The sequence below is a fragment of the Lepidochelys olivacea genome, assembly GCF_965140295.1.
Source record: "Lepidochelys olivacea isolate rLepOli2 genome assembly, chromosome: 2".
NCBI lineage: Eukaryota > Metazoa > Chordata > Testudines > Cheloniidae > Lepidochelys > Lepidochelys olivacea.
Window position 1 is genome coordinate 263,168,319 of NC_140412.1, and position 25,993 is coordinate 263,194,311.

The following is a 25,993-nucleotide window of genomic DNA, read 5'->3' on the forward strand; positions in this document are numbered from 1 at the left end:
AGGAGGGTGGCACAGGGACACATGGGGACAGGGGCAGATCTGTCCGACTGAATGGGAAAGGCTAGGGATCAGCCAGGGTCTGTATGGGGGAGGCTCCCTAACAATCCCTCCCGCCCATCCCCTCTAACCCCCCGCAAAAACCCCTGATCCATACTTCTCCCACCCACAGCCAGCAACCCTCCAGGTTCACTGCCAGGCTCCTTCCAGCAATTATTTCCCTCCCCCTCAGCTCTTCCATTACCCCTGACTCCTTCAAGCCTTTGCACTGCTTCTGAGTGCGGGAAATACTTTTCTGTATTGTCGTTTAAATGAATTATTACTCAAGGTTCTGTATTAATACACCTAGTAAGGCATCTATTTGTCAGAAAACATTTCCTGAATCTTTTTGGTTGTCTGTTTTGTTACAGACATACTTGTTGATAGCTATTTTGAAATAAATTACCAAAATAATTGAAACTGGTGTGATTATGTAGTGTTATTTTGACAAATAAAATATGCAGAATTGTGCAGAATTTTAAAATACCGTGCACAGGATTTTTAATGTTTTGGTGCAGAATTCCCCCAGGAGTAGTATGTGCAGTGCCTAGCACAATGGACCCACTGAGCCATTGTGCGACACATGTGAATAGTAATAGTGACCCTCCAAAGGGGACTTGACTAGCTTAGGGGATTGGTGATGGACTGCAGCACCTTATACCTCTATCGTACTGGCCTACAGAGATGGCTGTGCTTTGCCATGCGGGAGATCCTCCGTCTGATGACAGCACAAGAGGGCTGGCGTTTGGAGGTGCTGCCCTGAATTTCTGAATGTCACACAGGGCTTTAGCATCAAGCCTGCCCCTCACTTTCAATCTCCCCGCTCAGCATTCTCTCTAGCTTACGTCCCACTTTGTCTCCCCAGGGCTTTGCAATGAGGTTTGCTATGTACAAATAGACTGTATCATGCTAGGGCAGTTCACGCTGCTCCTCATCCATGCTGAACAGGTGCTGGTGGAGGGAAGTTAGGATGCCCCTCAGGGATTCAGGGCTGCCTGGGATACACTGAGAAAACCTGCATGTCAGCTCCAAACCCACCAAGAGGCTGCGATACAAGCCCTAGAAAACAGCCATAACATTTGGGGCTGTTTGTTTGTGCTAATACCACATAGTCGACCAGTCTGAGTAATGGGAAAGACTGATGCAGCCTTAAGTAATGATTCTCTTTGACTGCTTGGAAAACTCTTGATTTTGTGGCCATTTGGGTGAGAAACCACTGGGTTTGGCCTTAAAGTCAGAAGATGAAAAGTCAGAGAAAGTGCCATTTTTAAAAAAGTGCTTCACTTAGGAACTCCTTTAGCATTGGTGAGCATCCCTCAAGGGAGTGTGAGGCTCTTAGAGAAGGTAAAATTTCCGTTCTCGCAGAGATAATAATTAAAGATGTATTTGAGCTGCAAAGGGAGGGTGTGAATCCAGACTTCTCCAAAGTGGACGGTGCTGGGAATTTGACTCTGGCCCATCTCCGATAATGATACATACCCACCTCGTCGGCGCGTGGTGAGTGATAGTTCATTCATATCGGTAATGTGTAGGGCCCTACCAAATTCACGGCCATGAAAAATATGTCATGGACCATTAAATCAGATCTTCCCTGTGGAGTCTAGCTATTGGAGGGTAGGGGAAGGGGCAGGGCTGGGGGCATCCCAGCCAGGGGCTCCTACCGTGCACTGGGCTCCAGCTGCTAGTCCCGGGGTGGGGAAGGATGGGACTTCTTCTTCCCCTGCACGGCTGCTCTTGGCAGGAGATCAGACCCACCTCTGGGTACCTAATTGGCTGCAGGAAGCTCCGTGGCTGCGGCTTTCAGCCCAGCTCTGAAGGCGGCGCAGAAGTGAGGGTGGCAATCCTGTGACACCCTCCTCCCCCATGACTCCCTTTTGGGTTAGGACCCCCCACAGTTACTACACTGTGAAATTTCAGATGTGAACACCTGAAATGGTGAAATTGGCTAATTTTAAAGACCAAATTGGACCGTGAATTTGGTAGGGCCCTAGTAATGTGCTTTGAGATCCACTGATGAAAGGTGCCTTGGAAATGCAAAGCATTATTATTATTAGAGCAGCAACCTCTCTGGATGCTATGTATTCCTCACCCTTTGTACCTAGCCCAGGGGTGATTTATTGGGTGATGAATCAGACCCGCAGGGGAGATTTTTGGAACCACAGCAGCAGGAGGTGCAGAAATAGCATTTTGCATAGTTTAACTTTGGGGGCACCGTTCCTGCACTGACAATGATTGAAACCTAATTAACTGAAACACCAGATTAACAGGATGCTGGTAATGTCCTCTGTGATAGTAGGATCCAGCGCAATGTAAGAGCTTTAGTTTCGGGCCGGTGGTGCACAGCTGCAGCTCCCAGTTATCCAAACTACCCATTATCCAAATGTCTGGATGTTCTTCAAGGCTCTGGGATAATGAGGATTCATGCTAAGAGAACATGATTCAAAGTCCTTAGTCAAAACTTCAGGATCATCTGAATTTAAAAAATCCACAACATAAAAGTTTACCCCATTTTGGGATCCACTTTCTCATGATATCTTTTCACAGTGCAAAAGAGGAAGAGGGTAGAGCAATTAACTCTTTTTAACTAGAGAGAGTGGCCGAAATCAAACCCCCATATCTGCACAGCACCAGTCAACACCACATCATTTGTTGTTTTCAAGTCACAACCTTGCACCCCTCAGTACTCTTTTGATGAAACTGAGGAAAGTTTTACTCAGCTCAGAACTCTGTAATTGGCCGCTGGTTCTTTAAAGGGCCCAACCAAAAATCCTGGACCCAAAAATTTTCATAAGTGACTCATGATTTTGGGTGCCCAACTGGAGAACACACAACAGGGGCATGTGTCTGAAAACCAGGCCCCTTTAAAGGTGTATCAAGTTGTACATCCAAAAGCACTCTGAAAACGTGGGCCCTAGATCTGGATTTCCTGAACTCTGGGCAAGTTCCAATCAGGATCAGAACCTTGTGTCTCTATTAGAGCTGGTTGGAAAAAGGAATTTCCATTCTGCAGGAGAATCCAACATGTCTCCATTTGGTTCGTTTTAGAATGAAAAGCTGGAATTTCTAAATTTCCCACAGAATGAAAATTCTGAAAAACTTCAATTCAGAACCAACTAAAACATTTCGCTTGGATAATGCCAAAACAAGAAATATTAAATATACTATGTATATGTTACATTGACAATATTTTTAATATTAACTGTCTATACACAATTAACCAAAATGATAAAGTCAAAATGAAACGTTTCAATATTATCAAAACAAGGTAGTCAAAATGATTCATTTAGCCTTTTTCCTATCAATAATTTCATCCAAATCTTTACAGTCCCATGAAATGTTTCAATTTAGACAAAACTGTATTTTCTGACAGAAAACTGATCCATTGACAATTTTCTGATCAGCTCTAGTCTCTAATGATAACGGCTAGTTTAATCAAAGTTAGTGAAAACTGGTCTCCAGGTGAGAGACATGAAATTCTGAGGTCCCTTAAGAGGGAATATTGTGCACATGGGTGACATACGGAGGGCCTCCGGCAGTTCAGCATAATTGTTCACTCCATTTCTCTCTTTGTCTGTTCCCACTCCAAAGAAAGCACAGTAAAGACAGAGAGAGGCAAAGGCCAAATAAAGTAATTAGTTGCTTTTCAATTTGTTTCCTTTTTCTGAGGCGGCCAAAGAAGGAAAGAGAAAAAATATATGGATACATTCTGTCCCTCCCAAGCACTTTGGTGCAGTCCCTGGAATTAGGGCTGACCTTGGTTCCTCCCGAACAACCCACCATGGCTCCCTGAACCCTCATAACAGGAAATAATAAAATTTCCATCCAGTTTTTCCAGCACTGGCTTTTTTAAAGAATGCTTCTATGAAGTGAGTCCAGAGCCTGAATTGCCGCAGACCTTCCTGAGCTTCATACAAAATCAAAGGAAGCGGATGCTCAACAACAGGGATCATGTAAGATGCGTTTGCTGCACACCTCTTGCTGCTACTCCACGCTCCACTCCCAGTGTAGCAGTAAACATGGCAGAGGCACATTAACGCAAAGGAAGGCAGAGGAGAAGATCGAAGGGCATGGGAAAGAATCGGGAACATTGAAAGGTCAAGCGGCATTGTGAAGAGCCAGACCCCTGGCTGCTCCACAGAGGTGTTTTTCTAACACCTGCAAATGGCCAGCTCTGACACATGGAGCAGAAGATTGGACGAGCACCAAGAAAATGGAGCAGAAACAAAAAGATGGAGAGCAAAGGGATGGAAAGATTCTAAGGTCAACCACAAGCTATGGGCTTGATGTGGGAATCACCGGGTGAGGTTCTGTGGTCAGTGTTATGCAAGAGGTCAGACTAGATCATCAGAATGGTTCCTTCTGGATGTGAAAATGTATGACGAACCGATTCACAGTGTCAGAGGGGAACCAACAAATCAGTAAGATTCCAAGAACCAAAATCAAGGACATCTTGATGACTTTGCATAAATGGTATGATCTACATTTGGCCCAAATCTCGTGTGTCAGGATGTAAGGGGAATTGGTAAGGATCAGCTATGTACAGGATTGCATATCTGGTCAGATGTATTATGGGTTTCCCCACAACCTTCCTCAGAAGCAGGCATTGGGCCACTGACTACCAGCAAGCATTGGCCACTGGTCTGGGCAGACCAGTAATCAGAGCTGATGCTTGTTTATTTGGATTTATACAAGACATTTGTATATGGGCCCTCATCCATATGCTTTGGACACTCTAATTTCAAGATACAGCCAGGGTAACACTCCAGCAGGATTATAATTCAGTATAATCCAGGAAATTTAATAGCTCCAAACACCTCCCTCCCCACCTTCCAATCCCAACCACACTCCTGTTTTCATATGCCTGGGAACACATATATGCCTTGCTGTGGTATGGAAAACTCTCTGTTCCAGGACTGGGAGATATGCGATTCCAAGGGAGCGAGGGAGTGAGTTTACTCTTGCAGTGGATCTAATAAGAGGAGCAGTGGTGATGACACAGGCATTATGCACATTGTCCATCAACAACAGATGGATTAAAGCAGCTGGATGGTCAGACCTGTCTACACACACAAGTTGCACCAGCTAACAATGCGATGTTAAACTGATTTTGTTACACTGATGGGCCAGAGTGAGCTAAACTGAATTAATTTATATTGGTTTAAAACTGGCTAATTCACACAAGATTTAACTAAACTGGTTTAACTAAACCAGGGCACAGAAGCATAGGACTGGAAGGGACCTCGAGAGGCCATCTAGTCCAGTCCTCTGCACTTATGGCAGAACTAGGTATTATCTAGACCATCCCAGACAGGTGTTTGTCTAAGTTGCTCTTAAAAATCGCAATGATGGAGATTCCACAACCTCCTGAGGCAATTTATTCCAGTGCTTAACCACCCTGACAGTTAGGAAGTTTTTCCTAATGCCCAACCTAAACTGCCCTTGCTGCAATTTAAGCCCATTGCTTCTTGTCCTATCCTCAGAGGTAAAGGAGAATTTTTTTTTCCTTCTTGTAACGACCTTTTATGTACCTGAAAATTGCTTTCATGTCCCCTCTCAGTCTTCTCTTCTCCAGACCAAACAAACCCAATGTTTTCAATCTTTCCGCATAGGTAGGGTGACCAGACAGCAACTGTGAAAAAACGGGACAAGAGGTGGGGGGGTAATAGGTGCCTATATAAGAAAAAGTCCCAAAAGACGGGACTGTCTCTTTAAAAATGGGACAGCTGCTCACCCTACTCATAGGTTATGTTTTCTAGAAGAGCAACAAAAATGATTAAAGGTCGAGAAAACATGACTATCCTCATCACACAGAAACTGAGTCAGTTTAACATCACACCTTCAGTTAATACACTGGGGTGCAGCTCTGTGTGTTTAGACCTGATCTAACTTTAAGCACCTGCAATATCCATGGTTGCAATTAAGCTAACTAAGCTCTTCGGATCTCTCTGTGCTGCATCTGAGCAGCTCCCAGCACACTGGGGTTGTAGTCTCCTGGTGCTACTGCAATGCACAAGTAAACAAGAAGAATTCAAGAGGGACTTCACAGATAAGGTCCAGACTCTTTCCTCAGGTGTGGGTGAACAACTCCCACTGACTCTGCTGGTCCTGGCCCCACCCTCCCAGCCCGTATGTGGGAGACGGGATTCTGGCTGGGCGCAGACCTACCCCTTCCTGCTCGCAAAGGGCGGTTTCTGCTGCCTACAGAGCACCATCCTCCTCGCCCCGGAGTAAGAGGGCACTCTCAAGGTTGAGAGCCAGGCACAGGAAGTGGCAAGGTCTAGTCATGTAGGGGACAGAGGCCCAGATGCACATCATTCCCCACGCCACTAGCCCTGTACAAGGCGATACAGCCCCACCCCTTCTGCACAAGGCCCCACTGCATTCCCCCGTGGCGCAGCCCTGAGGCCCCTCTGCCCCCCCTTCTGCGGCTGCAGAAGCATCGGGCCCACTGGAATCCAACTCCCCACCCCGCTGCTGGAGGAGCCCCGGGCTGGCCCCAGCCTGAGCAGCCCCAGGCCGGCCCGAGCAGCCCTGGCCCAGGGTTGGCCCAAGCAGGGCTGGCCCTAGCTGCCCAGGGCCTGGCCTGAGCCATGCCAGTCGACCGACCCAAGCCCCGGGCCAGCCCCAGCCACGCCAGCCCGAGCAACCCCGGCCCGGGCTGGCCCCAGCAGCCCGAGCCCTGAGCTGGCCCCAGCCGCACCAGTCCGAGCAGCCCCGGCCCAGCCACGCCAGCCCCAACAGTGCAGGCCTCGGGCTGGCCTGAGCTGTGCTGGACGGAGAATGGGAAAGGCAGCACGCCTCCCGCAGCTGCCCAGGGGAAGAATGCTGAGCTTTTGATATGCGCCATGCAGGTTCCGGGGCGGCTGAGGAGGCGGTATCTGCTACTCCGTTTCCCGGGTTCATCAGCCATGAACCCAGGAAGCTGAGTAGCAGATACCTCAGCCGCCCCGGAACCTGCATGGTGCATAATAATAAACACACACCCACAAATGGCGTCCCGTGGCAGCAGCTGTGCCAGGGAAAACTGAGCCTTCCCTGTCCTATTATACCCGCCGCCTATGGGGATATGGATCCATTACAGCCCCACCCGCGGAGCCTTGGCTCTAGCTCAAGCTATAGCAGCTCATGTTTTAAGCTCTGGAAGTCCCTGGTTTAATCCCCAGTGTCAGCTAAGACGGCGGCCATCACGTGGCACAAGGCATAGCGAATAGGGCCCTCCGTGAGGGGAACCTCACAGAGATTTCCTGGGGTGTACTGTGGGAGGGGGCAACATGAGAATCTGGAATCAAGATTTCAGTCTCTTTTCTCATTCCCAAATTAATCCTAGATATGCCCGCAAACATAAAAATGGGCAGACTACAACAGCCACATCCCAACCCCGGCAAAATCGTCACAGAGGGACAGGGAAGATTTCCAGTGGGAAAATCCCCTGCAAATCAGCACAGACCAGCTTCCTGATGGGAAAAGTCTGTGCATTCCCGGGGTGATGATGGGAGTCTGAGCAGCATGGCCCTGTGCTGGTTTGCTTGTATAAGCAACACGCTGTACTGGCCTTAAGATATGCTAAAGGTATGCTAAAGTTGGCACACCAGGAAGACTTTTTAGCTACTATAAAGTCCATGCCTGCATGGGACCTTCGGTGAACAGGATCAGTGCCTCACACAAAGAAATGCATATTTCAAGAGACTGTTTTGTTAAAAGCCAGGTGTGTTTAGTTCAGATGCCTCGCTCTGTTTGAAAAGAGATTTGAAGAGCAGATAAAGAAGGAACAAGAGGAAACTCTTGCTGATACATTCTCTGGTACCTTTTCAAACCATCTTCTTCCATTTAGTTCCCCTCTTAAATGCAGCCAGCTACAGATGACGAGGCGGGAAGATGGAGTAACTATAATGACAACCAATTTACACCTGACAGCATCAAATCTTGAAGTCTTCATTCAGCCGTTGCCCCGGGCAGAACGCTCATTGACGTTAATGGCAATTTCGCTTGAACAAGGACCAATGGAAACTTAGGCAAGACTTGCAAAAACAGGAATCTAGAGTTAGGCTCCAACATCCATATTCAGGCACCTGAATAAGTGGCCTGAGTTTTAGACGTGCTGAGCGCCCCGTGACCCCAGTGTCAGCGGCTGGGTGGTTGGCATTTTAGAAATCAGGCTGTTTACTCAGGTGCCTAAAGTTAGACTCCTGGGCAGGATTTACAGAAGTGCCTAAGTGACCTAGAAGCCAAACTCCAATTGATTTTCAATGAGACTTGTGCTCCCAACTCACTTAGACGCTTTTAAAAATTCCACCCCTCAGGCTGTAGTTAGGCACCTGCTTTTGAAAGCCTCGACTTCAGAAAAGACGTCAGCATTTGGACCACTGTGTATTTCTCACACTAGGGACCCAAACCTGCAGTCTCAATCTGGAAAAATGACCACTGAAGCCAATGGGAGTTTTGGCTGACTGCAGGATCAAGCGCTTCATTTCATAGAGCATCCTGGAAAGGCAGCCACCTCTGAGGTACAATGCAACAGCCAACTGGTTCAGAGAAGGGGACAGAACAGTGGTGGGTGGGGGAAGGCAGGGAGAAAACACTGCACTATCCAGCATCATGATTTATCTAATTATTATTGTCTGGTGCTATATGCTTACATTATAGTCTGATCCCAAGAGACAATTCTTAATGTCATATTAGCAGCGGCAACAACATATGGACATAATTATCAAAGCCGCTAATGTAAGCCTGATTTCAGAAAGGTTAATGTGGCAAGGAAAGGCAGAAAGGAAAGAAGAGCCTTTGCGGAAGAACCTGCCAGTTGACAAGGGTGAACACCAGACATCGTATTTCAGGAGTCCCAAACCAGCTAAATAAGAATGCCAGAGACACAAAGGCAACAGCCAACATGAAATTGCCAGATGCTTAAATCCAACTTCATGCCTTGTTTTTCCACTACTACTAAGGCCTGAATATAGGAAAAAGAAAACCAGAATGTGATAAATGAGGAAACAAATGGGTTGAATGTGCCTTTGCCAACTGCTCTTAAATCTACAAACAACTAAAAATTAAAATAAAAGGAAACATTTACTACAAGCTGCTTCTTATTCTGCAGGCCAGAATCCCTGCTTGATCTTCATGAGTTTCTTCAGGCAGCTTTATTTTAATACATTAACCAAGATTTAGCATTCTTGTGTAGCTTTTGCTACTAAATATTTAAATAGCCTATATTATATATAGATACACACACACACCCCCCATCTTTATGCACATTCAGACAATTACATGCACAACAGCCCTGACAAGGTACAATACCTTCCCCTTCCAATCAAAGAGAGGAGCAGCGTTGGTGAAAGCTGTGCTGTCACTCAGTACATTTGTTAACGGCTGGATGGCAAGTCTGATTTGAAGGAGAGAGCAGACTGCTGTAGAAAATGAACAGCGGGCTTCCTGAAAGTGTTTACATAGATGGATACTGACCCCTCTGACATTGGATAGGTCAGCTGTTCTCAGGTCAGGGCTTACGTATTTTTTTTTTTTTGCATCACACCTCACATCAAGAAGCTATTGATTCCCAGCACCAAGGAGAGGTACAATAAAAATCAGCACATGGATACCGAACTTTTCATCAGCAGATCTTAAAGCACTTTATAAAAGGTGGGTAAGTATCAAGGCCTGCTTTACAGATGGGGATACGGATGCAAAGAGGCTGCATAGTACCTCACTGTCCCAGGTAGGAATGGACCCTACCACACCCCCTCACCATGGTCATATTGTTTTGCCCAGATAAGTGTAACGATCACCTTTGGAACATCTTTACTGGTTCAGATCTCAGCAGGGTAGGTTCATCTTTCCAAGACACAGACTGAAATCAGGTCATCCAGTTCCTCTGGTAGAGAGACAGATTAGCTATCAGAGAGTTAGTTTACTCTGTGGACAGTTTTGCAGATGACACGTGGAAATCTCGAGGGCCTGTCTGCTCTGCATGGACACTCTAATTCGCAAGGCAGTTTTCAAACAAGACTTGGCTGGGTATATTGGTCAACGTTCCCCCTCCCCACAATGTGCTGTGCCCAGTAGGCTTCCTTACCCATGGCAAATATCCTAAGTAGGCTTGATCAACATTGTTTCACGCAAATATTTTTTTCCCGATGGAAAAAGGCCTTTTTTCGAAAATGGAACTTTTCACAAAATTTTTTGAAATCTTTGACATTTCCCAGTTTTGTTTTGACATTTCAAAATTGAAATTTTCATCAAAATTGTCTTTGAAATAGGTATTGAATGTTTCTGTTGATTGAAAGGGTGAATTTTGGTATATGAAGACTGCTCAATAATGATTTTGAATGCAGTTTTCATTTATGGATAATGCAAATGTTTAAAAATGAATTCAAGCATGATTACACTAAAAATATTATTAATCAATACATTGTGAAACTTTCACCACAGATGGGTCCAATTTGAACCGTGTGAAATGGAAACAGTTTTGAAAATTTCCACTGATCAGCTCTATCGCCAAGGAAGATACTGAACATTATACGCTCTGTAAACTTCCTCCTGAAAATGTATCGAAAATTCTGCTGCAAAGGTTGTCTTCCTCTCCCATTACTCTGTTCATATGAATCCATCCCCATCAGGTTCAACCAATGAACACCAATATAAGAACCTAGAGAGAGATCCCTCCTTCTCTTCCGGGAACTTCTTCCTACCTCCTCTTCCACCAGAAATCTCTCTATAAGTGTCCCTTGTTCTGCGTCTTGTAGGTTTTTTTGCTCTAGCATAACTTAGGGCCTGCCTCTGCCCCCTACTGAAATCAATGGGAAATCTGCCCATTGGATAAAGCCCTTATGCGTTTTGTTATGTGTAAACAGAATACAGTCCAAACTAGTAATATAAGCACTTGGTGCTTTAAAAGGATCAATTTCAGAAAACAATTAGGAATCAAATCATATGGGAGACAGAATAGAAACAGAAAAATGTTACTGATTTTACTGGGAATTATTTAATAATGTTTTACTAAATGTCCAAAAAGTCACAACCTCACAATTGAGAAAGAATGCTACACTGGTTTAAAAAAAAATAGCTGGGCTGAGAGGGGAAGAGAAAGCAGCTATAATTAGATATATGAAAAACAAATGGGAAAAGAGGGATGTTGATAGCAATGAATACAAATTACAAGCTAAAAATTGTAGAAAATCGATAAGGAATGCAAAAGGACACTAGGAGAACTCCATAGCCAGCAGAGTTAAGAAAAATTGAAAGAAGTGTGGGGTTTTATTGGGGGATGGGAGGGGGGAGGTGTTGTTGTTGTTTTAGATATATCAGGAAGAAAGGGAATCCTAATAACGGTACTTGTCAAGTACCAGCTGGAAATGGTAGAACTATCAATAATAATGCAGAAAAGGCAGATATGTTCATTAAATATATCTGTTCTGTATTTGGGGAAAGCCAGATGATGTAGTTACATCATACATTGATGAAAAAATATTTTCCATTCCAAATAATAACTAAAGAGGATGTTAAATAGCAGGTACTAAAGAAAGACATTTTTAAAATCAGCAAGCCTTGGTAACATGGAGAAGAGAAATATGGTAATGGAGGGCTCTCTAATTTAGCAGACAATGGTATAACAAGATCCAATGGCTGGAAGTTGAAGCTTGACAAATTCAGACTGAAAATAAGGCACACATTTTAAACAGTGAAGGTAATTAACCACTGGAACAGCTCCTGAAGGGTTCTGGTGGATTCTCCATCACTGTAAATCTTCAGATCAAGAGTGGATGTTTTTTCTAAGAGATATGTTCAGGTTCAACTGCAGCTACTACACTTGAAGCAGGAATTAATTCATGGGAGTCCTATGTCCTGTGTTATACAGGAGGTCAGACTAGATGATCACAGTGGTCCCTTCTGGCTTTAAAGTCTATGCGTCTACGAATCTTAGACTGTAAATTCTTTGGGGCAGGGAATTGCTTCCTCTGGGTTTCTAAAGTGCCATGCAAATCAATGGGTCTATATGAAGGAAATCCATTAATAAGAACATTATGCCTATATATCCCAAAGGGCTTCACTGAGGCCAAACACTTACTGGAGTCAATGGGGACCAAATCTTGATAATTATTGTTCATTACCCTGAGGCCTCAACAGAGATTATGGCCCCATTGTGATACACACTACACAAAAACACAAACATGCCCAAAGAGACTGTCCCTGCCCTGAAGAGTTTACTGTCTAACTAACTAGCCAAGAGAGTTATATAACAGAATATTTTTATCCTTATTTTACAGGCGAGGCATGGGAAAATTAAATGACTTGCCCAAGGTCAAATAGAGTCTGTGGCAGAGGCAGGAATAGAATCCAGGTTTCCTGAGTCTGATGTCAGCACCTTCCCGACACGACCATGCTTCCTCTCTTACTCTGCCTTTACTCAGCCAAACTCCCACTGACTTTAATAGCATTTTGCCTAAGTAGGGACTGAATGCTCATTTAATAAAGACTTCAGGATTCGACCAATCATAATCAATTACCACTGGGAAGAATCCTTGTGTGTGCCCTTTGCTTCATTGAACACAAAGGGCACAGATCTATTTCTGTCATCACCACGGGGCATTATTTTTCTATTTGTTTTTTACAACTGCAAGGCCTTTCAAATATCTGCTTGTGCAGTGAGTTTTTGCTTTGACTCACTGGCTTCCCAGTTCACCCTACTTCAGACAAGTTTCAACCTCTTCTGCCTAGCTGGAAGCTGGCAGGGTTTTTTGTTCAAGCATGGAAACACGAGCGCATACACCGCACTAAAACAAGCCATTCCGGAGAATGAGCTGTAATAAAAAGCAGAAAAGAAAAAAAAATCCAGCTGTGAAAACAAAGATTAAAAATGGAGATCCTACCATGTTCCTACCTTGGCCTGAGTGCGGAAATGAAGCAAGAACATCAGTGGAAGCCAGTTTTCCCCCCTTTCAACACTATGGGAATTTTTTCATGAATGAACATTTATAAGGCAGAGGGATGTGGTGTGGAGGAAACCAGTCAGCCCTTCCCAAGCTGTTTAAAATTTGTGATGCTTTTGCAACTCAGTGTGGGACAATGCAATGGGGTAGGGGTACAGGTACTATGGGGCTGGGTGCCAGTGTACAGCTCTAAGACAGACAGACAGACAGAGACAACAAAAGAAAAGGAGGACTTGTGGCACCTTGGAGACTAACAAATGTATTTGAGCATAAGCTTTCATGAGCTACAGCTCACTTCATCTGATGCATCCACTGAATGCATCCGATGAAGTGAGCTGTAGCTCACGAAAGCTTATGCTCAAATACATTTGTGAGTCTCTAAGGTGCCACAAGTCCTCCTTTTCTTTTGCGAATACAGACTAACACGGCTGCTACTCTGAAACAGAGAGAACAGAGATTCTCCATCTGTTTCATGCTGTGGACCAGTCCTTAAGGCATAAATCCTCTCAAGACATATCCAAGTGTGCGCACACACATGGGTGCAGGTTAATAATGTGTTATTAGCAGAGCTTGAGCAGTGAACAGCTTGTGTACCCCAGCATCTCTTGCACTAAACTTCACTACTGACCATGCAACCTTCCTGGGTTCCAACAGATGCATGATCTTAAAGGGACAAACTGGGCACCTCAGAATCCCCGGCCTCCACACTTCTGCAGCAGCTCTTGGGTGCAAGTTATGTAAAAAAACAGTATTCGTTTGGTGTTATGGAGAAAACTGACCGCCATCTTAGTGAGCGCGTGTGTGCATTGCCTAGTGCACTGGGAACCCAATCCTCACTGTGGTCTTCAAGTGCTACTGTAACACAAATAAATCAAATAATCGACTCTCTTTCAGGACAATGGCTGCTCCCTCTTGGTTACATTGTGTATCGGTGCTGATAACTTCCGACCCCTGGGGGATCAGATTTTAGTCCCAAATCCAGCAGGAACCCCCATTCTGATCTCAGGTCCTCTTGCTGATTGTTTTGTCTTCATGCACACTGGCTACCCCCTTTCCAATTTTGGTGTGGTCTGCAAATTTGACCATAGCTGAATTCACACCAAAGAAGCAACAGATAAATAAAAGCCTGAAGAAACTGGTTTTACTTTAGTTTGTTACAAAAAGCTCCGAGGAAACCTAAAACAGCATGGACTGGGCTACAGCTAGCAGAAAGTGTCTCTGGGCTAGATCCTGGTATGACTCAAAAGAGTGCCATTCATTTCAACAGAACAATGTAGATTTACACCAGCTGAGGATCTGACCCTCTGAAGACTGAGGGGTGCTTTGTTGTTACAGAAGCTACACCGAAGTGCTCAGTGGAGAGCTGGGGTTTGAAAACGTCTGCAACAGAGAGATTCACCCTGGGCAGGAAAGGGAAGGGTAAGGATGATGTGGGAGGGAGTTCTTGAAAATCCAGTTTTTCAATCTTTGGTTCATCCTTCCTTTAGCTCGTTTATACAAAAGCCTCAGCATGATCCATGTGCCAGTGGATAGTGAAGAAGTAAGAATGGAAACCCCTACGGGTGTCATGTTTTATCACTCCCCTTAGAGAAAAAAAACCTACAGTAATAATCCAAAATGTGACAATCCATGCAATATTTTGGACCAATAATATAGAACAGCACACTACTTTTCAATGTAAGGCCCGTGGGTAGTTAGAAACAGCAGACACCAAAGTCCCCCGGTAACAAGCATTACACCGAGCAGTGATTGCAGTATATAGTATTGGATATTAATAGCACCTGCATCTTTCATTCACTACTACAGTGAATGCTTCATCTGTCATTCATACACGATGGTAAAAACCACATGGCCGTATTAAAAACCCCCATAATGTAACAGCCTGGCCCTTTTATAGCACTTTCCAAGTGAGGAGCTCAAACACGAACGAATTAAGCCCCAAAATGCTTAATAAAGGGTCAGGTAATATTATTCCCATTTTACAGATGAAGAAGCAAAGACAAAGGATGACCCCACTGAAGTCAATGGGAGTTTGGCCACTGACATCAATGGTGCCAGGATTTCATCCAGAGCATATAAGTGATTTTCCAAAGGTATGGCAGGAAGTCAGGCATAGAACCAGGTATAGAGCCCAGGTCTTCTGAAATGCAGGCTAGCACTTTAACTACTAGGCAATGCTCCCATAACATTACATATTATTGTATATTAAGGTAGCACCAAAAGACTCCAACCAACAGCACAGCCCTATCGTGCTAGGCGCTGTACAGGCAAATAGTGAGAGACTGTCCCCGTCCCGAAGAACTTATGATTTACCTGGACATGACAGAAGACAGGTGGGAGGAATAGAGTATTACAGTCCCCATTGTACAGATGGGAAACTGAGGCACAGAGTGGCTAAGTGACTTGCCCAAGGTCACTCTGGAAGTCTGTGGCAGAGAAGTGACTGAATCCAGATTTTCTGACACCCCAGTGCTTAAACCATAAACATTGTTTTTTTTAAAGCAGCTACAGCTAACCCACCTGGTTGTAATGCTGCGTACCATACCGAGACTCTCCATTGTTTATCCCCTGCCCATGGCATAGTTTTGCTCTCCCTGTAAGGGTAGTTTTACTGAATGCCACTTGCAACTGATGTTGCTCTCATGTCCTTTGTCTGGGCATCTCCCCTTGAATCCAGGTCTCCCAAGTCCAAGGCTAGGGCTCTTGGGCCATCCTTCCTTTCTATTTAGCGTACCTCCAAAAAACCGCTTAGCATCCTATTTGGCCCTAATACCAGCTACGCCTAAAGGCAAACCGTGTGAATGAGGCCCAGGGCTTCAGCTCTCCACCCAGTTCTCTTGGTAGCTGAGGCAGAGCAGCATTCAGCACAGTTTGCCACGGGTGGAGGGAGCAGTAAGAGTTGAGCAGGGCGAACGGGCCTGGCGTATCGTGTTGTCTTTGCTCGCCGACGCTGATTCATGTTGACATTTTAATGGGGTCCTTACAGATTTGCCGTTGTTAACAATGCTCTGCCTTTCTACTGCCCCTCCATCTCAGGATCGCAGAGGGCTTTACAGAAACTGATGAATTCAGCCACAGTGCATCCCCACGGAGGTGGTAAACCCCCATTTTATAGATGAGGACCCACAGGGACAGATGTTGAGTGACATGCCTGAGGTCACACACAGCCTGGGCCTACTCTTATTAGTGGTCCCAACAAAGAGCAGAGCCATCCTGTGCTAAAAGCTGTACACACACATGATACAGGACAGGCCTTACCCCAAAATGAACTTATGATCTAAACAGACAAGACACAGGGGTGGGAGGGGAGACACAGGCACAGCGAGGTGAGGAGATGTGCTAACGGAAACAGTGGTCAAGTTGGGAACAGAAGCCAGGTTTCAAGTCCCCAGTCCAGCACCCTGTCCATTAGAGCACCCTGTCCCCTCTTGTAGCTGAAACCAGTTTTTCACCAATGACGTCTGTGGAGTTGTTCCCAGTTCCCACCAGTGTATTTTCTCCATCCTCTTCCTTTTTCTCTACCCTCAGTCCCGAACTCCCCCATCTCCTTTTCCTTCTCCTCTCTTGGGTGAGGAACTTTCATGCTGGCCAGCCTTGCCCTTCCACCTGTGCTCCCCGTGGGCATTCAGTTCTGCACTGCAGCCCCTCTGGGCCAGCTATATTGGCACAAAAATGCTGCCCAGCCCCCGCCCCTGGTGAATTCTCTTCTCTCGGGCAGGAGACGCCTCCTTGGATGCAGCTGTTTCTTTTGTCCTGTCTCCGTCTTTGACACAGATTTTCCATCTGGTTTTACTTTCCATCCACTGACCATTATCCTGCGCGCTTTGAACTCTCCTCCTCCCAACACTGTGGCACACCGCTCGCGCAGCTCCACCCATGCTAACACCCTCAGGCTTCTCATCTTGGTTACTGCAGGTCCCTTCCCTGGGTCCTCTCCAAGACTCAGCTCTCCAGACGTCACCTCCTTCCCCAAATACCACACTGGCTCTCCAACCATACCAGGAGCAAGTTCACAGTGAATTATTGTTATTGCCCTTGTTCTTTGCCAAATCTCCCATTTGTTCTCTACTCTGCTCATCTAATTCAGATCCCCGCTGCTCCCCTCCAGACGATGTCACCGTGCCTGGTGCAAGGACTTTCTGATCTGCAGATCCTGCCATCTGGAAAGGCCTCCAGCTCCGCTTTATTCCATCACTTCATCTACACCCCCTTTCAAAATGGAGTTGAAAGCATGTTTTCGCCCATGGCCAACACAGTTACTTTCTGCTCCTCGTTTAATTGCCCATTCGCAATCTCCAAGAAACATTTTCCAAAGCCTAATGGAAAATTGAAGGATCGGTAGAACAGCACCATTGTCATTGCCTTTGAGAATGCAGATTTCATTTCCTGCCTCCATCTGCCAGCCCCTCCTTCCATGCATCAAGTGAGAAAAACCTAGAGCATTTCAGACACTAAATCACTTTGTTTGACTACACCTAGTTCCAGCTATTGAAATGAGGGCAACCTTCTCCAGCCCATGGGAACTGACCCCTTTATTGTCGCCGATGCCTGGGGAAGTTATGATGACATATGAGTATTATTGTCTGTTATTTCTTTCCAGTATTATTTTGCTGAGACTGGAATTCCAAAAATTACAGGGAGTGGGGGGTGGAGGAGGGGTGATGGCTCAGGGGATTGGTGATGGGATATGAAGAGTCTCACCTCAGTAGAGAGGCCAAGGATTGGATGGAGAACGAACCACTGTTTCACCTCCAGAGCCACCTCAGCCTGTTACGAGAGTGCTCTGTCTACACATATGTCATTAGTTAATTAATTGGAAGTGTGCTAGTAGAGGGTGCTAAAGAATATGAAGCATTCTTGATGGGTTTTGTTGGACCAATAAAGTTGGTGATTGTGCATTGCAAATGGCTTCCTTTATGCAGCTCTTTACAACAGCTCTGTGAGGGAGCAGAGAAACCGGCGCCTGGCACAGCAGGGGTTGAAGAAAACCGATGGGTTCAGCTAGCCCCGCCCCACTATACCTCCAGCCAATGCCAGGACTGCAGGGGGAAGAAAAGAAGGGAGCCTGGCTCAGTTGGGGGCTGACTGGCAAGGAGGCAGGAGCTCTCTGTGTGCCTGAAGGGATGGATCAGCGACCTGACAGCCAGTGCAGCCACTTGAGGCAAATAAGTCTTTCCCTGCCAAGGGGAGTCTGCAGATAAGCCCCAACTGTGGGGCAACTGGACTAGTGAGGCCATGCCCCAAACTAATGAGACATGTAGGAAGTAGCCCAGGGAAACTGGTCTTGACCCCCACCCCAGCCCCTGCCAGAAGGAGACCCATCCCCTCTATTTAGGGGTTGAACTACACAGGGCCCTGCGCTGGGACCCAGTGGAGAGGGAGGGCCCAGGTCTCCCTACCGGCCCCTTTGGCCTGACCGACCAACGATCTAGCCACTAGGCTGCCCAGCCACGAAAGGCCCCATCACAAACTCTTAAACAAGGTCTGGATGGCAGCATGTCCCATACACCTGCTTGATTGCTGGTGAACCACCCTGGTGCCCCATCTGACTCTGAAGCCACAAAACCAAGGCAGATTATGAACCACCTAACTGCACTCTCCCTGCTCCGTTTGGAAAGAATTCCGATTTACAATTGCTTAACGTGCATCATCTGCCTTTGCACTAGACCTGGGGATTGTCAGCTCCCTAATCTTTCTTGGACATCCGTGCAAACTACCTCTATTAAACCATGGAAGAAAGAACTCCTGTCCAAAGCAACACTAGACTCTCTAGGGTGCAAAACAGATTAGGCATCCCCGGGTGGGTCTGGTTTTGCAAAATGATTCCCTGCTCCTGTTGCAAAGCTGGCACACAATAAAGTGACTCCTGAATTCCTTTCAATGAATGAGTTCAGGGTCTTGTCCCACACAAGGTTATGTCACCTTCCTGGCTGCCGGCAGAGGCACATTCCTGCATCCTCCAACCCCCTTCAGACAATCCCTGCCTATGCTGAAAATATTTATTTTGGCCTGTTCCTTGGAAGCCTCCCATTCTGGGGAGCCATGAGAGGGTGGACTCTTCAACTGTTGCGCCCGTCTCCACCCTAGTGCATTACTCAGACGAAGTCACGCCAGCCAAAACCCCACCTTACTGCATGTAGCAGCAATGGCTATTTTCTCCTTTGCAAACTAGAGCGAAACCAGCTCAGAGGTGGATCAGTAAAACCCAACTCCCCTTAAAGCGGAGGGTCAGCTTCTCCACTACACCAGCATAAACCTGGACTCACTCCATTGCTGGCAATAAAGTGATTCTGGGTGAGAGCTGGGTGGGAAATGGTTTTCCCGCCCCATGAGATTTCAAAACTTTCCCCGTTCTGCATTGGGACAAAAACCAAGAGCTTTCAAAAAAATGTCACAAAAAGCCAGGAAAAGAGAGACCCATCCCAGAATAGCCTGGTGGTTACAGCACTCACGTGGGATGTGGGAGACACACGTTCCAGTCCCTGTGTCTCCCACATCTCAGGATGGCCTAAAGCCTCAGGCTAGAGGGTCAGTCTCTTTCTCTCTAGCCCAATGGATATGTAAATTATTTATACAAAATGGAACAGCTCCAACAGGGAAGACTGAGAGATGCTCACCCACAATAGCCCATCGCTTGGTGATTGGGGCATTCACCAGGATTGTAATACCTGAGTACCCTTCACTTATGAATCACAATGAACTCAATGCACACTAATAAATGGGACCTCACAACAATCTCTCTGAGTCTTGCCTTCCAGAAGCAACATAGCCCACTGGGGAGGGCATAGAGAGACCCAGGTCATGTCTTTCCTCTGAAACAGGGACTTGCTCCTGGATCTCCCATATCCCAGGTAAGTGAGCTAACCGCCAGCTTATTGGCTTTTTCTAAAAGAGCTGCTCTAGGAATTATTTCAGGGAAATTCCACAGCCTGTGTTATGCAGGACATCAGACTACATGGTCACAGTGGTCTCTTCTAGCCTTGGAATCTAGCTATTCTGGGGTTTTTCTGTCTCGTCGTCTCTTTCTGGTTTTGACTGTAAATTCTACCCCTGGATCTGAGAACCCTGCCAAGTGAAATTTTTGTCATGACTGCCCCTTTCCCGTGAAAAGTTATGGTTTTGACGCATCAGCATTTTCTGACCCCAAAAAAAAAAAAATTGTCGAAAAATTCCCAACCAATTTCACTCTGAATTTATATCTGTGTAACCTAGATCAGAACCTGACCTGTAAACTCAAAACAAAACCGGCCCAACAAAAGAACCAAAGAGGAGCCATTCCCCAGCTGGCCACCCAGCCCAACACCAGAGAGCACTCTCGCCTCACCTGTCCAACCAGAGCCTGCGAGCTGTCTCACCTGCCGTCACTGCTGCTAGCAGAGATCTCAGTACAACCCACCTGCCCAGATAATGCTGCAAGAAACAGCTGCCGAGAGGGGAATCTCAATGGCGGTTCTGAGGAGAAGCCTAGAGGTACCAGTGAGGAAGGATGATGGACGTGGGAGTGGGGAAGAGCATGGAACCGATGGGTTTTTTTGGCAGGAAAAGAACTGGAATGATTCAGTTTTAGGGGGAAGGAGGGAAAACAAGGCTATTTGACCCAGGCAACGCTGTACTCATCACTGACTTAAGCCAAAAAAATTTGAGGGAGCCCCTGGTGACAATGTTGGTGGCATATCACGGCTCAGGGTCCTTTCAGAGCTCTACTCTGCTTCCCAGTTGTTCTACTTCTAGGGTTCTAACACCAAGGGGTCTACGTGTGCGGTGCCTGAAATGAGTTTGGCTGACAGGAGTCCACAAATGGACAGGCATTTATACTACTACAGCGACAATGTCCCCCTCCCCAGTTAGACTGAACAGGCCTGTATCTATTGTGTCCTGGGCGGTGGTTGCCCAGCTCAGAGTAGAGACCCTCTGGTGGGGCAACGTGCATTGCTGCTATTCCTACTATCTCTCTCCTGTAGCTAGACGCCTTCACCCTACAGGATGTTGAGTGCAATGGCCGACATCAATGGGCATTGAGGGCCATCTGCACTTCCCAAAATTGGGCCAAAACAGTCTCAAGGGCTGTCTAGGTTGGTACTTCTATTTATCACTGTAGTATCTGAACACCTCGCACTCATTAGTGTGTTTTATCTTCACCACGTCCCTGTTAGGTAATGAGCCATTCTCTCATTTTTAAAGATGGAAAAGTGAGGCCTGGCGTAGATTCAGTGATTTGTGTGAGGTCACCCAGGGAGTGTGTGGCTGAGCCAGGAACTGAACTAAACTGAGGTCTTCAATATCTCAGCCCCGTTCCCTGGCCACTAGACCATCCTCTCTCTTAATGCAGGGGATTCTACCACTGCTAAATTATTTTAAAATTCATGATTTAAGGGAAAGTTTAGAATTTAAGACAAACTATTTACACTCTCATGTAAACACATTAAACATTTTGATACAAGTCATAGAATATTGATCTGCACTGTTTTCATTCTCTGGAACAGGGGAATTGCTAAGAAATGGGAATACTGAGGACAGCAATTAAGCTGCTAAGGACATGAGACCACAGAAAGGAGGAGAAAAAGACTGATCTAAATCCTGTTCCAAGCCAACACCTTGGGTTGTGATGTTTACATCTTTGGTCATTTTAGCGCTCCCAGAACATGCACAGCCCAAGCAGCATTAATTTAATTCATCCATACATAAAGTGTTTGAAATTCTGTTCATACACGTCTGGGACCCAACAGCTCCGAGAGAAAACCCTCTGCCTTTTCCAGCTCAGTTCTAGCCATGAGCTGACCATCTGGAGAACCCTTCCATTCACAAATGCTTAAATATATACACACACACACACAGGCGTACACACCAGAAATGTCAGATGCTTTTCAGAGAAGCTGTCTCAGAACTCATAGTAGCACATCAGCAAATCTCAGGTGGTTGAGTTCACGAGAGCAGCAAACTAAAGAGCGAGGACACGAGAGTGTGGGGAGAGCCCCTAGTTAGTGCTCACCATTTGGGTTAGTCACTGCACATCGTTCCAGGCAGAACCTTCCGTTTCCCTTCGGTAGGTCCCATTTGACAGCCTTCCAAGCAGCAGGTTTTAGAAAGCCTTAGTCAGCTCCCACCACATCTGGAAAGTCCAACTCAGCCTTGAACTCCCACTCTAATTCCTTGTGTTTACACTTTGAATCAGTTGGTTACTTATGGAAACTTTAAACTCCATAGCCAGGTCCTTCTGCTCTGGGTCTGGTGGAGACAATTTCAATGATGCACATCTAAAATATGTCTCTGCACCGCACCCCAAAACCTTCCAGCACCAGGCAATGAATCAGTCCCTCTCTTGAATTTGCCTCAATCAGTTAGACCAGTCTGGTCACCAAGACCACATCTAACCTTTAAGTAACGTCTTTTCCCCAGATCTGACAGAGCAGCAATGATCCAGCAGCCTATGTTTAGTGCAGCATCCACACGCTTCCGCCCACCATCCGTATTTCAGAACCCCTGATTTAGTTGAGGGTGGCTCAGCCGGGCTGCAGCCTCACACTTACACATGCCTTTGGCTCTCCCTTTTGCCCCTTTGTTTAGAAAATGCTTTATGCCAGAGGGTTGTGGTCCGACTGTAGGCACCTCTAGCTGTAGCCAATCAGGGTGCAGCGCCTTGTTTTAATGCAACAATGCTTCATTGAAACTCAGTCTCCCAGCCTTGTGCGTCTTGCACGTTATTCTCAGCACTAGACGCCCTTGGAGAAATAGTTACATCAGGGGGAGAGAAGATACTCTCTTGAACAGCAAGCGAGCAGCACACTGCTGATAAGTGAATCGCTGTGTGTGCCCATTGTCTTCTAAATACAAGCCCTTAACCCTGACATTGCCATCAGATCCACCGTGGATTTGCTTCTTCAGTACAGACAGCTGTAAGATTTCACAACTGAGGAGCACTCTCTGTGTCCTGAATGCCACTGTTCAGACAACATAATGGGTTGTGTGAATTTGCACGATACATCACAGCATGGGACAACACAAAGCTGAAATTCCTCTGCCCATAATAATTATTTCAGGGATAAAGAGGTTCACTTTCTTTCCAGGGGACTAGGAGTTAGAATGACCATCCTGGAAAATGACAGCCACCATTTATCTGCTGGTCGGGTACCCCTCAAGCAACAACAATGTTGGATTGCCCACACTGTCCTCCGCTTCATCGGAGGAAAGGAGAGTTGTGTCGCCAGGCCTATTCCATCCTTGGCCAACAAAGGAGCTGATTGGTTCAACTGTACTAGTGGTTTCAGTGATGCTTGTCCATTAGGAAATGAAATGAAGCTCTCAGACTCATTTCACATCAACCCAGAAATCCGTCATTGGATGGATCACTATCATCCTGCGTTGGATTCTAACCAATGTCCTAGAAAAGTGCTACAACCTGGCAGCTGTAAGGAATGATGCTTATCCCCTCTATAGAGTTTTTCTCCCCTGGATCTTAAAGCGCTCTACAGATGTGGGCAAACACTGTGTCACCCCGCACTATGCAGATGGGGAAGCTGTGGGATTGAGAGGTGAAGTGACTTGCTCAGTTCACACAAAAAGGATGTGGCAGAATTGGGAACTGGTGTATATAGCTTGGTATTCTATGTACCTGAGCACATTGCCTTCCTAGAGATCACATGCAGAAGGGCTCAGACAGTGGCAGACAGCCCTTGGAAAGTCATGTTGACGATGGGTACATGAGCCCTGTGGACTAGAGCAGGGGGGGGGGGGGGCTAGTAATAAGGCTACACAGAGCTGACAAGGCCTTGCTCCCATGAGGGGAACCTCATGCACTTTTCCAACCTCTCTGGCCCTGTGGCTGGTTCTTGCTATCAGGGGGTGACCTGGTTCATTGCTACACTGACCTACTGTGCAATGCTATTTAAGAAATACATGAGTTCAAGAAGGCTGGTTAAGGCATGGGACAGGGACTCAGGAGAGCTGGGTTCAAGCTCTGGTTCTGCCACCGGCTTCCTGTCTGACCTTGGGTAGCTCACTTCATCTCTTTGTGCCTCAATTCTCCATTTTTTTTCTGGCTTATGTATTTAGACTGGAAACTCTACAGAGCAGGTGGAGGGTGAAGAACCCTGGTGGGACAGTCTGTACAGCGCCTAGCACAATGGGGCCCAGATTTCAGTGGGGGCCTCTAGGCGCTACTATAATAGAAATAGTAATAACTGGAAAACAAACAATTCCGTGGTTGAAGGCCGTGGATGCTATGGCAATGAGTGGAATCACGTAGATTAGCCAGACAAACGAGTCACAAACCTCCCGTACAAATTAGTGCCCGAGCACTACGGCAAATTGACCACACATCCTCCACACCCTCAAAACTTGGGGAGCTCACTTCAGCAATTTGTAAGCACTTCGTGGGGGGGAAAGAACAGTTGCAGCAGAAAGGAAATTGGAACTTTAACATGTGCAGGGGACTTGGTTAACTAGCGCTGTCTGCAGTAAGCTGAGGAAATAGCTGGGCAAAACAACAAGCAATAGCATTGTCCTGGACAGGAAAGAGATGACAATAAAAGTGTGTCTGAGAGGGGTCTGTTTAAATTCAAATTTGATCAGGCATCAGTGTTTTGAAATGTAAACTCTTCTGGTAGCCCACGGATGGGAAGCTTTGGAAAAACACCTAAGCCCAATTGAAGTCAATGGAAAGACTCTTTGGACTTCAGTGGGCATTGGATCAGGTCTTTATTGTCTCTGGTTGTTTAGAAGATGCTTTTCCCTCCCTTTATCTGAAGTAGACACTTGTAAAACTCGGAACTCAGCAAAAGTTGACATGAATTTTAAGACTAACACAGTCAAAAGTTTTTTTTTAAATCTACCCTCAGGCCTTAAGTAAAAGTTCCTCAGTTCTAACTAGCAATAACCAGCCACAGGGCTCAGTTCTAACTGTCTCAAGCAACAGATTAAAACCTGACCGTACAAGTTTAATCATATATATTAGTACCTAGATACTATGTCAATGAGTGCAGTGAAAATGCATATAACTTCATCTAATTTCTCATATATATTATATATAAGATACATATAACAAATTAGGTTTTTAGACTTGGGGTTCTGGCAGCAAGGACTTCCCCAAGGACCTTAATTGTTGTGTCAGGATCCACAGCAGAATTCGGAGACAACTGAAAAAAGCATCTGTAAACATTTGTTCAAATGAAAACCATGGGCCAGATCTGCAGCTGGTACAAACTGGCAGAGATCCATTGGCATTAATGGAGCTATGCTGCTCACATCATCAGAGGAACTGGCCCCAAGACCTCAGTTTGGAAGGATGTGCTATCCCCCTTTTATGAGTTTTCCATGGCAAGTAATATTTTTGGTTCAGGGTTCGCACTGGAAGCACTCAGCAGCCCACGTGGAAATCTCCCCTTTTTCCTTCTCCCATTTGTAAAAGTTTCAGTCTTCAAATCTTGGAGAAAAAAATACCAGCTGACACCAGTGGTCAATTACACACTGCGAAGAGCCAGCAGTCAAAGGGAATAGATCACCGTGTACGGCGAGATGCATGCTGGGCTGAAAAATTCCAAAGGAGCAAGAAAGTAAGGAAAATCACAGCCTGCCCGAGGGTAATTTATGAACAGAAAAAAAGGAGCTAAATTCATTGAGGGCCAGATTTACATGTGTAAGAACAAGGAGAGACGCTGAGTGCTAGTTGCTGAAAATCAGATGCATTCTCTTAATGGGTAACTGAGAGTCAAAGGCTTTTGAAAATCTGCCCACTAATATATGTACCTACATGGGAGCTCTTGGGAGCAGAGTTATTTTGAACATCTGGCCTTGAATATATTATTCAGTAGTCCACCTCTCCTCAAATTAAGAATAGACACACAGACTGGTTGGTTATCTATTCCCTCAGTTTTCCATCTTTTTGAAAACCACCTAAGAAAGCATTTTCTAAAAGTAAATTTGGTGGCTTGCAGAATTATAAAGCACAGTTGCCATGCCCCTTTCCCTAAAATGCCCCTTTCCCTCCATGACTCACCCCAGCCCTATTAAATTGGATTTACTGAAGTAGCTTTGCACAA

The 25,993-nt window shown here is 45.9% G+C and overlaps 1 protein-coding gene across 5 annotated transcripts in view; it reads right to left on the reverse strand.

The window, feature by feature from the left end:
• GJC2 (gap junction protein gamma 2) overlaps positions 1 to 25,993 on the reverse strand; it is a 111,144-nt gene that overhangs the window by 39,833 nt on the left and 45,318 nt on the right. The window contains exon 1 of one of the 5 annotated variants that reach the window (XM_084621473.1): positions 22,487 to 22,509. The exons of 3 other annotated variants lie outside the window; for them this stretch is intronic. The gene's annotated coding sequence lies outside the window, so the exon portion shown is untranslated. One more of the 5 variants, XM_084621470.1, reaches the window with a different exon arrangement.